Source organism: Pongo pygmaeus, chromosome 2 (genome assembly GCF_028885625.2).
Source record: "Pongo pygmaeus isolate AG05252 chromosome 2, NHGRI_mPonPyg2-v2.0_pri, whole genome shotgun sequence".
Classification (NCBI taxonomy): domain Eukaryota; kingdom Metazoa; phylum Chordata; class Mammalia; order Primates; family Hominidae; genus Pongo; species Pongo pygmaeus.
In genome coordinates, this window is record NC_085930.1 from 51,220,416 (window position 1) to 51,230,805 (window position 10,390).

Consider the following 10,390-nt stretch of genomic DNA (forward strand, 5'->3'; position numbering starts at 1 on the left):
TATCATATTAGAGCCCAGATCTTTGACCTTATTTACATAATTCAGCCCATAACATCCCAGTAACTAAATGTGTGCTTTATTGGCATTTCATCTTTCTTTGTCTGGCTTTTCCCCTCCCACATGTATGCTACTGTGGATCACTTCCCAAATAAACTACAAAAATCTATCTTTGTCTCAAGGTCTGTTTTCAGAGGAACCCGATCAACTATCTTAAACTCCGATCAACAGAATTAACTGTTCCATGGGGGAGTTAGGAATATGTTGGGCATAGACAGGTCTTGCTTGTGGTTCGTCATCGATGTGTTACTATCTCTTCAAACCCAATATTGTAAGTACTTTGATCTAAATTTGGGAAACTCCAAGAACCAGATAAGGTAAAGGCATGCACACAAATCCACCTGTCTGCCTCAACCCTGTCAGCAAAATTAAGTTTGGTGAAAAATGTAAAGAGACATTTAAATGTCTTCTCAAAAGGGTAGGGTGAGTGTATTTAGCAGCACATGGCTGTGATACTCCCCTGTGGGGCACAGCAAAGTGCCTGCAAAATACTGAGCATTGAGTCATCCAGGCATTTGTGTGCATTTTCCCAAAAAGGAAAAGTAGGATTCATCACCTCTTGGGTCCAGAATACTTTTCTCTTTACTTTGAATTCTTCTCATTTGAATTTTAGAATGATAGACATGTTCTCAGTTGAAATGCTGTGGATTTCTTTCTCATTGCCCTTCATGCTGCCATGAGTTCCCAGTTTCTTTATTTGAATTCTATAAGCTGTTAGTCTAAAAGTGGCCATCGTACCTCTAAAAAGCTTACCTAAGTTGACCTTTTAAAATAATCTACCATCTACCATGAATGACCTATGTGTGTATCTCAGCTAATGAACATAAAAGCATAAACTAAAACCTAAATAAATAATCATAATACTTGCATTTCATCATCAATGAACTTAGCATATCCCATGCTTGCAATGGACTTAAATGAAATCAAAATAGCTATGATTTAATGAGTTTCTAATATATGTCAGTCTCTTTAAGTAATTACCACAGGTCATATTCCAAAAAACCCTAGGATACAGATACTACTATTCTTTATGTTTTTAATATGAGAAAAGGGATTTGGAAAATATGATTAAGCTAATAAATAACGTAAACGAGATTTGATCCCAAATCTGAATCTAAATATTTTTACTTCCAATGATTCTCAACCAGGAATGACCATTAAAATTTATAGGAGAGCTTTTAAAAGTTGTAGGTTCTGCTATACAAACACTCAAGAATATTTTTAGATGTATCATGGACTTAAATAAGAAAGCTAAAAGGAATGAAGATTCTAGAATAAAATATAGTAAACAATTATCATTACCATTGGCTAGGCAGATTTTTTTAAACAAGATTCAAAAATTACTGACCCTTAAATAAAAAAATAACAGATTGGACTTTACTAAAATTAAGATCTTTTAATCAAAAGTCACCATGAAGAGAGTAAAAATATAAGCTACAGATTGAAAAAAACATCAATACATTTATTTTATTTATTTATTTGTTTGTTTGTTTATTTATTTATTTATTTTGAGACAGAATCTTGCTCTGTCACCCACACTGGAGGGCAATGGCGCGATCTCAGTTCACCGCAACCTCTGCCTCCAGGGTTGAAGTGATTCTCCTGCCTAAGCCTCCTGAGTAGCTAGGACTACAGGTGCATGCCACCACACCCAGCTAATTTTTGTTTGTTAGTAGAGACAGAGTTTTACCATGTTGGCCGGAATGGTCTCCATCTCCTGACCTCGTGATCCACCTGCCTCGGCCTCCCAAAGTGCTGGGATCACAAGTGTGAGTCACCGTGCCCAGCAATACATTTATTTTAAAAAGTTTGATTCAGAAAATAAACACTTTATAAAGTGCTCAACTTTAATCACCAAAGGAAAGCAAATTAAAGTCACTATACACTTACCCAAATGACAAAAATTTAAAGGTCTGACAATACCAAGGTTTGGCGATATTGTAGAACAACACAAGGACTCCCTTAAATTGCTAGTGGGAGTGTTAAATGTTAGATCACTTTGAAAAACTATATCTCAGTAACTTTGAAAGATAAACATCCCTATATGCTAATGAATGACATAGCAATTCCACTCATGGATATATACCAAACAGATATAAATGCTTTGTATATCCAAAAAAAAAATAGATAAGGATGCTCATAGCACCTTTATTCATAGAAACTAAAAACTATACATAACCCAGGTGTTCATCAACAGTAGAATGGATAAATAAATGATACATTCACACAACAGAATACTATGTAGCAATGCAAAAGAACAACTACTGAAAAATAAAACATGGTCAAATTTCACAGATATAACATTGAGTGGAAGAAATCAAACACAAAAGAGTATTCATTATATAAATCCATTTATATGCATTTCAAAAACAGGCAAAATAATCTATGGGGAAAGAGGTAAGTGTGGTTATCCTTGGAGGAAGGGGGTTTACTGACTGAAAAGGATAACATGAGTCTTCCAGAATCTGGATATCTTAATTTATTTTTACTTTAGCACACAGGTCTCACAGATGTGTGGATGTATATGTTTATATATGCTTATGTGTGTGCATAAAAATCATGACATTTACACTTAGGATTTATGTATTTACTATATGTAAATTATACTGTATTCTTTAAGTATAATTGCTGGATATCTCTCTTAGGCCTACAGAATCAGAAGCAGAGCTGAAGAATAAATATACACAAGTATATATATTTTTAAAAAGTTTCCCAGGTGATCCAAGTGATTTTGGTACACATCCTTGTTTTCAAATCACTTTATCCCTAGACTCAGGGAATTCAAGAACGGTGCAAAGAGTCAGCCCTCATGAGTAAAAGTTCTGGCTCCACAAATAACAAGCTGTGTAACCTTGGGTAATGCAGTCATAAAAAGTGGTGTCTAGACTAGATGAGCTCTCTGGTTCCTTCCAACACTAATGGTGTAAATCTTATGACAGAAATCCATATCAATCAGCCAATACACACAATAAGCTCTACATTAAAACCCAAGGGAAGTAGGTGGTTGACTATGTGATCTAATTTCAATTACGGCTACCCAAAAGTTCTTTCACTCTAAGTATGTATTACACACTATCTTTAGAAATTCATTCTTCCATATTGTGCTTAGGCAAATTCTTAAAAGATGGTAACACATTAAGCTAATATCAATCATTAACACTTCTTTATGGATGTGACAATAGACCATCTTCAATTTCATAGTCACTAAAATTTTACCCTTTAAGGACAGTATGTAGAATCAAACTACAAAAAAATGTAGTTTGGTATATAGCAGAAAGAACATAGAACTGAGAAAGAAGAATCTGCTTTCTGCTTACACTTATACCACTAATTATTTCTATGCACACTTACACCCCTAATTAACTGTGTATCTTTGAATAGGTCCTTTTTCCCCTCTGATCAACCATGAGTGAAATATGAGGACTGGAATACATCATCTCTTAAGTGTTATGAACACTACTACATGATTCTCCGAATTTTTTTCAGTCCTGATATGGGGAAAGTGAAAGGTAATCTTGAGTTCTCAAGTGAAGGCACTGCCATTCTGTAATTTTGAGAAAGACAGCCACAGCAACTAGGGACAGTGGCAGGAAGCTGATGGAGAACACTGAAATCAGTTTGTTTGTTTTTCTTTAAAGCCAGTTTGAGCCCTTGGGTGAGAGCAGGGACAATAACCAATTACATTACCTTTGTGCTTATGCTGCTCAAAGTGTCTGCCACTTAGAATATACTGGCTGTCTCAGGGGAAGAGAAATACACTGGCTTTGTTCCCTAGGAAAATCCATGTTGTATTTATATATGATATAAATACAAATTGTACTTATAAAGTGCTATAAAAGTGCAGAGGGCAGAACCCACTGACCAGATTCCAGAAGCACGTGTAAGGACTGCACTCTGCTGTCCTCTTCCCCTTACCCAACACTGCTCATTTCCCTCCACAAGGAGTGCTGGGACTAGGACCAGCATGGAGAAGCCAGGCTTTCACATGGCCTGGGGGAGGCTTGTGGCACCGGATATAAGCTTCTAGGGCTTCAGGGGTAAGACAGCAGCTCAACTAAGGGGAATCAGATGGCTACCTAAAAGTAACATTGGAGGGAAAAATTTGAGAGGAAGGATAAATGTGTGAGAGTCACAGGGACCCTTTCATGTGAGAAAGGGAAAATGAAATGCAGTCAAATGAAACCCATTCGATTTGGAAGCAGATGAACTTTTCATTCAAAGAACACTATCATTCCCATTTTCCTAATGAGATTGGGGTAAACCATGTTTCTAATAAGTAGCTGATGCAAAATTAGGTGTGTTGACTTCTTTACTCCAAATACACAATCTCAAGACAATGGCTGAAATTTCAGGTTTTGACAACTGAAAGAATTAAAGAGAACATCCTATCTTTCCCACTGTACCTTTCGGTCTGAGTGAGACACCAGATGGGAAGGGATCCCTGGCAGAACCTCTAACAGATCTGCGCACTGAGAGGAATGTGCACTGAGGTGGAGCCTTGGGAAGATTGTGCCATTTGCATTGGGGAGGAGCCTGGTCCCTTCTCTTCCTGGGTGGTACCTGGGATTCTGGGAGGCAGGAAACTGGCTAGCAGGACTATCACTTTGCTGAGAGTCCCTGTTTCCCTTTTTTCCCTTTTCACCCAATAAATTCCATTTTTTCTCATCCTTCAAAGTGTCTGCGAACCTAGTCTCTCATGACCATGTGACAAGGACTTGGCTTTTAGCCGAACTAAGGAGAAAGTCCTACAACATTAGGAAGTCAGCCACTACTTTATTTTTTATGACCCTTTCCAGGAGTAAATACTGCTAACTCACGAGTTATTGTCTCAGAGGTGTTTGAACCAGAGCAACTCCACCTTGAATAGGAGCTGGGTAAAATGAGACTCAGGCCTACTGGGCTGCATTCCCAGGAGGTGAGGCACTCTAAGTCACAGGATGGCATAGGTCGGCACAAGATATAGGTCACAAAGACCTTGCTGATAAAACAAGTTGTGGTAAAGAAGCCAGCCAAAACCCACCAAAACCAAGGTGGTGATGAAAGCAACTTCTGATTGTCCTCACTGCTTATTGTGCACTAATTATAACGCATTAGCATGCTAAAAGACACTCACACCGGTGCCATGGCAGTTTACAAATGCCATGGCAACATCGGGAAGTTACCTTATATGGTCTAAAAGGAAGAGGAACCCTCAGTTCAGGGAATTGCCCACCCATTTCCCAAAAAACTCATGAATAATCCACCCCTTGTTTAGCATGTAATCAAGAAATAACCATGAAAATAGCCAACCAGCAGCCCTCAGGGCTGCTGTGCCTATGAAGTAGCCATTTTTTATTCCTTTACTTTCTTAATAATTTCACTTTCACTATACTCTTTGGATTCACCTTGAATTATTTCTTGCCCAAGATCCAAGAACCCTCTCTTGGGATCTAGATTGGGACCCCTTTCCAGTAACAATTAGACCAGAAAATATAATTGTGTGAACCCAAGTTTCCTAGGAATTGAATGCAAACCCACAATTTCAAGTAGTCTAGGAAACAGCCATTCAACTAATAATGATAACAGGTTGCTACTGATCTGAGTCGAATAGGGGGCTCACCTAAAACGGTAGGGGGAAAGAAAAATCTCCCTTTTTAGAAAGCTGCCTCATCCTCGGTTACTCTTAAGTGTTCTTTCTCTCTCTCTTCCCCCCTTCCCTCCCTCCCTCTTCCTCTCTCTTCCTCCCACCCCCTTAAAGAAATATTTAGCTTATACTTGTAATGAGCCTTAAGAAGCTCACTGGGGCCTTGCCTGAACATTGCCTGTAATTTAGGGTGAGTTATGTTTCAATTACCTCTATGCTATAGCATACTGTTGAGGGCAGGCATTATGTCATGTCAGGGATACAGGTGAGAGAAAATACGGACGCCCCCGTTACAGGCGGTGATGGAGCAGTTTTAATAATATTGGAAGAAAATGGACCATAAATGCCTTTCCAGCTGTACCATTACTGCGCATTAGCGATACCACATGCTCAATGTCGGGGAAGGAGGCTGAAGGCAGGAAGGGGTTACAGGTATGGTGGGTACTGGAGTTTGTTTTCTGCCTTTAGAAAAGAGGCAAAAAAATCCTATAAAAACCATAGAAATGTCTGGGATTTTTCTGTGAGTAATGATCTTACCAAAGATACAAAACACTAACTTTTTAATTTAAAAAAATCTAATTTCTAGTGTTTCCCTGTTTCCTGCAAGAAAGATAACTTACATGTGCTCTCACCCTCCCTCCCATTCCCTCTCTCTCATTTTCTCTGCCTCTTTATTTTCTTGACACAAATAGCAGTCATTGCTCAGAGAATGTGCAGGATTAGGCTGCTTTGTAATTCAAACCTTTTATTCAGGTTACCCTTATGTTCTAAAGAGGAAAATACGTATTGGCTAAATGGCCTTGTTATGGATATTTCCAATTGTGAATAGGAGGGTGGCTCCCCCCACACTAACCTTTCCAAACCATTACTCCATTTTTCACCTACTTTGGAATTTAGCTAATTCTAATTTCCAATTTTTTTTTTCCAAATAGGGGAAAAGCATATATAGATATTTTTCTTTGGCGTGATTGGTTCTTTTAAAAAGAGGAAGTGGCAAAAATGAGCAGCCACAGCCAGATGATGACCTATGCTTTCAGGATTTGTGGTTTGCAGGTGTTGAGCCTCATGAAATAGAGTAAGAAAGATGAGGATGTGGTGGGTTGGTGCATCCAACAGCCCTTTAACTTTGGTTAGTTAAAACAAATACATTCAGTCAGAACTGTCTCTTATTTAATCAAGGAGGAATGTGTTCAGTATCTAAAATAAATAGTATACATGGCTGGTCTAACTTTCCTTGAATCAAAATGACAGTGTAAGCCTAAAATAAAAAGGACAATATGAAACATGGCACATGCACAGAAAACTGGAAAATACAGAAAATTTTAAACCAACTGTGGTTGGGAAAGATACATACTAAAGAAAGATAATTGTCCATGTGTGGTTAATAATTATTTTTTTCATGTAGATATAATTTGGACTTACTGGAGAATATTCAAACATTTCACATAAATATAAAAACCACCTCTGTTATTATTTCAGTTATTTCTATATCTTTTAATGATTCTATCTAATGTGTTGACAAAACTATTTATTCATTCATTCATTTACTGAACAATTATTCATTGAGTATCTACTATGCAATGAGCACTGTTCTGCTCAATGTAAAATGAAGACATCTAGTGAACATAATAGATATGGTGAATATCCTCCTGGAGTTAATATTCTATTGGGAGAATTAGACAATAAATCAAATACATGCAGTTTGTGATGCGTGCTGGCAAGCAAATGTTATGCTAGAACAACTTTACAAAGTCTTCAGAGAAATCAGAATTATATAGCATATGCCACTCTGCATTGTGCTTTGTTTACTTAAAAGTGGTGGGAATGAGCTTATGTCATTAAATATTCCTGGAAAACGTTTTTAATGGCTGGATAGTCTGTCTTTTTAATAAACCTTAATTTATCAATTTATGAATTCTATCATATATTTTTTTAATTTGGGGGTATTTGAATTGTTTCTGATTATTCACATTTGTAAATAATAACAAGGACCATCTATTGCATACATGTTTGCCAACATTTCTCATTAGTTTGAGTAAATAGCTTCTAAGAAGCAGAATCACTAGGTTGAAAGGTATGAGCATTTCAAAGGCTCTTGATGCAAATTGATAAATTGTTTTCGAGAAAACTTGCTAACCTATGCTCCCAACCGAATGTCCTCTTGGAAATAGCTAATATTCAAAGCATATTGACTGTGCCCCCAGATCCTGTTCTAAGTTCATTACATGGATTAACTCATTTAACTCTCCCCTATAAAGTATGTGTACTGTATTACTAACCCCATTTATTGCTGAAGATTCTGAGGCACAGAGTAGTTTGTCTAAGACCACACAGTAGTAAATAATAGTGTCAAGATTTGATGTCAGGCAGACCAGCTCCAGAGTTCTATCTCTAATTGATTAGACATTATTGCTTCTGATGCTCTCATCAACATTCTGTATTATCCTCCTTATTCTTATTATTTTGAAAGTAAATAATGTCATCCTTTTGTTCAACTTTGTTTGTGTACTTAGTAGTAGAATTAAACACTTTGTCACTTTTTCAATTTCAGTTATTCCATGAGTTCCAAATCCCTTGATTCTCTTTTCCTCTGGAATATCAATGCTGTTATTTATTTTGAAAAGCTCTTTTCACATTAAGGCTACAACACTGTCTGTTACAATAGCTATAGCATTTTTTCTCATCTTGATATTTGTTTTAAATTGCATTTTTGTATAAACAAAAGCACTATTTTTATTCATCTTTTGATATGCTTATCAGAATCTTTTAATTTTTTTTGGCATTTCTCTTCCATGGCTTTTATCTAAGAAAATAGTTTTTTGCCTGAAGATCTGTTAACTATTCACCTATATTTTCTTCTGTTTTTGTTGTTGTTGCTACATTTCTATATTTGATTTTTTAATTCATGTGAAGGTCATTTTTATGTAAATAAGGGAAAAAATAAATTAGTCTTTCAAACAAAGTTAAAATAACTATTCCTGACTCACACATAGCTTCTTCATTATTTTATGATGCATTATTTGACAAATAATAAGTTTTTGAATATACTAGAATTTATCCCAACATTATAAGTTTTATGGATCTGTCTGGAGATATTTACATCAAGGGATATAAAATTGCTCTAGCTGTAAAATCAATTTTAACGTCCAGTAGGAGACAAATCCCCCTCTCCATCTTCCTACTTTTCTTAGCTGTATTCCCTCCAGTTTGTTTTCCAGATGAATTTTAAAATTACTCTGCTATGTCTTTCTACAAAAAGAAAAATTAATAAATACAATTGATCCTCATTACTTGCAATTCTATATTTGCAAATTTGCCTATTCTCTAAAATACATTTGTGACCCCAAATCAATATTTATGGAGCTTTCTTTGTCATTTACAAACCTGAGCAGAGCAGCAAAAAGTTTGCCACCCCAAATGCATATTGAACTAGGTGATGCAATGTTTTCTTGCTTCAATTCTCATGCTATAAACAAGTGTCCTTTTTGGTCTTAATTTAGTGCCCCTTTTTTTTCACATTTCTGTGTTTTTTGTTGATATTACTGTTTAAAATGGCCCCAAGTATAGTGCTGAAGTGCTGTCTAATATTCCTTAGTGCATAAGGCTGTGATGTGCCATACAGAGAAAACAGTTGTGTTAGATAAACTTCCCTCAGGCTTGAGTTATAGCACTGTTGGTCATGAGTTCAATGTGAATTAATCAACAATATATGCTAAATAAGATGTCTTTAAACAGAAACACAAAATAAAGTCATGTACTGATTGGTTTGTTGGGGCTCTGAAAACAATACCTTAAAATATAGTGCTTACATATGCTGAACAAAAGAAGCTTGACCTTCCCTGATCCTGTCTCTCAACACTGTCTCTCCCAAACCACAGGATATTGTCTGAAATTCCCTTACGTACCTAAGAACCATTCCCACCAAAAGAGGACACAATTGCCTCTAATCCCTTCCCTAAATTTTTATGAACAAGAGAAAATTAAAATTCATATCACAGAGGAAGGATCTGAAAATTAACCATCACACCTACAAGCCCAAAGGAACTTCATCCCAAACTATTGTTTATTCCCCAGTCCCATTCATTTACAAAGAGAATCATCATTTACAAGCTAATTTCTGTCTCCGTGATCCATCTCTCCTAAAATTATTTACTATGCCTCTAAAATTGTCTTCAGTCCTCCATTTCACTCATTGCTATGAAGTGGATGTTTAAGCATCTGGCTCTTCTTTGAGCTTCATACTTTGTGTATGGCTCCTGTGTTTAACGCACATTAATAAACTTTAGTGCCTTCTTTTCTGTTAGTATGTCTATTGTCAGTTTGTTTTATAGACTCAAATTATCAAACCTTCGGGAAGGAGAGAAAATATAATTCTTTTCACAGGTTGATGAAAATATTGTGACCAGAGGCTCATAGGATCCTAATCTTGTATGTCCTCTAGAAGTGATGATTCAGGATTGGTAAAGTCATTGTTCACAGTAAATTTATAAAACATAACAACCACAAATAATGGGAATCAACTGTATTTTTATAGATATTGTTTTAAATCAACGTATTATCTTGAGAAGGATTCACTGTTTCAAAATAAAGACACCCTCATCCAGAAATATGTTATGTTTCATAGTTGTTTTATTCCATAATAGTCTACTGATTTTATTATGCTCATTCCCAGGCACTGTATTGTTCTTATTTGCTGTTGTGAATGGTTTT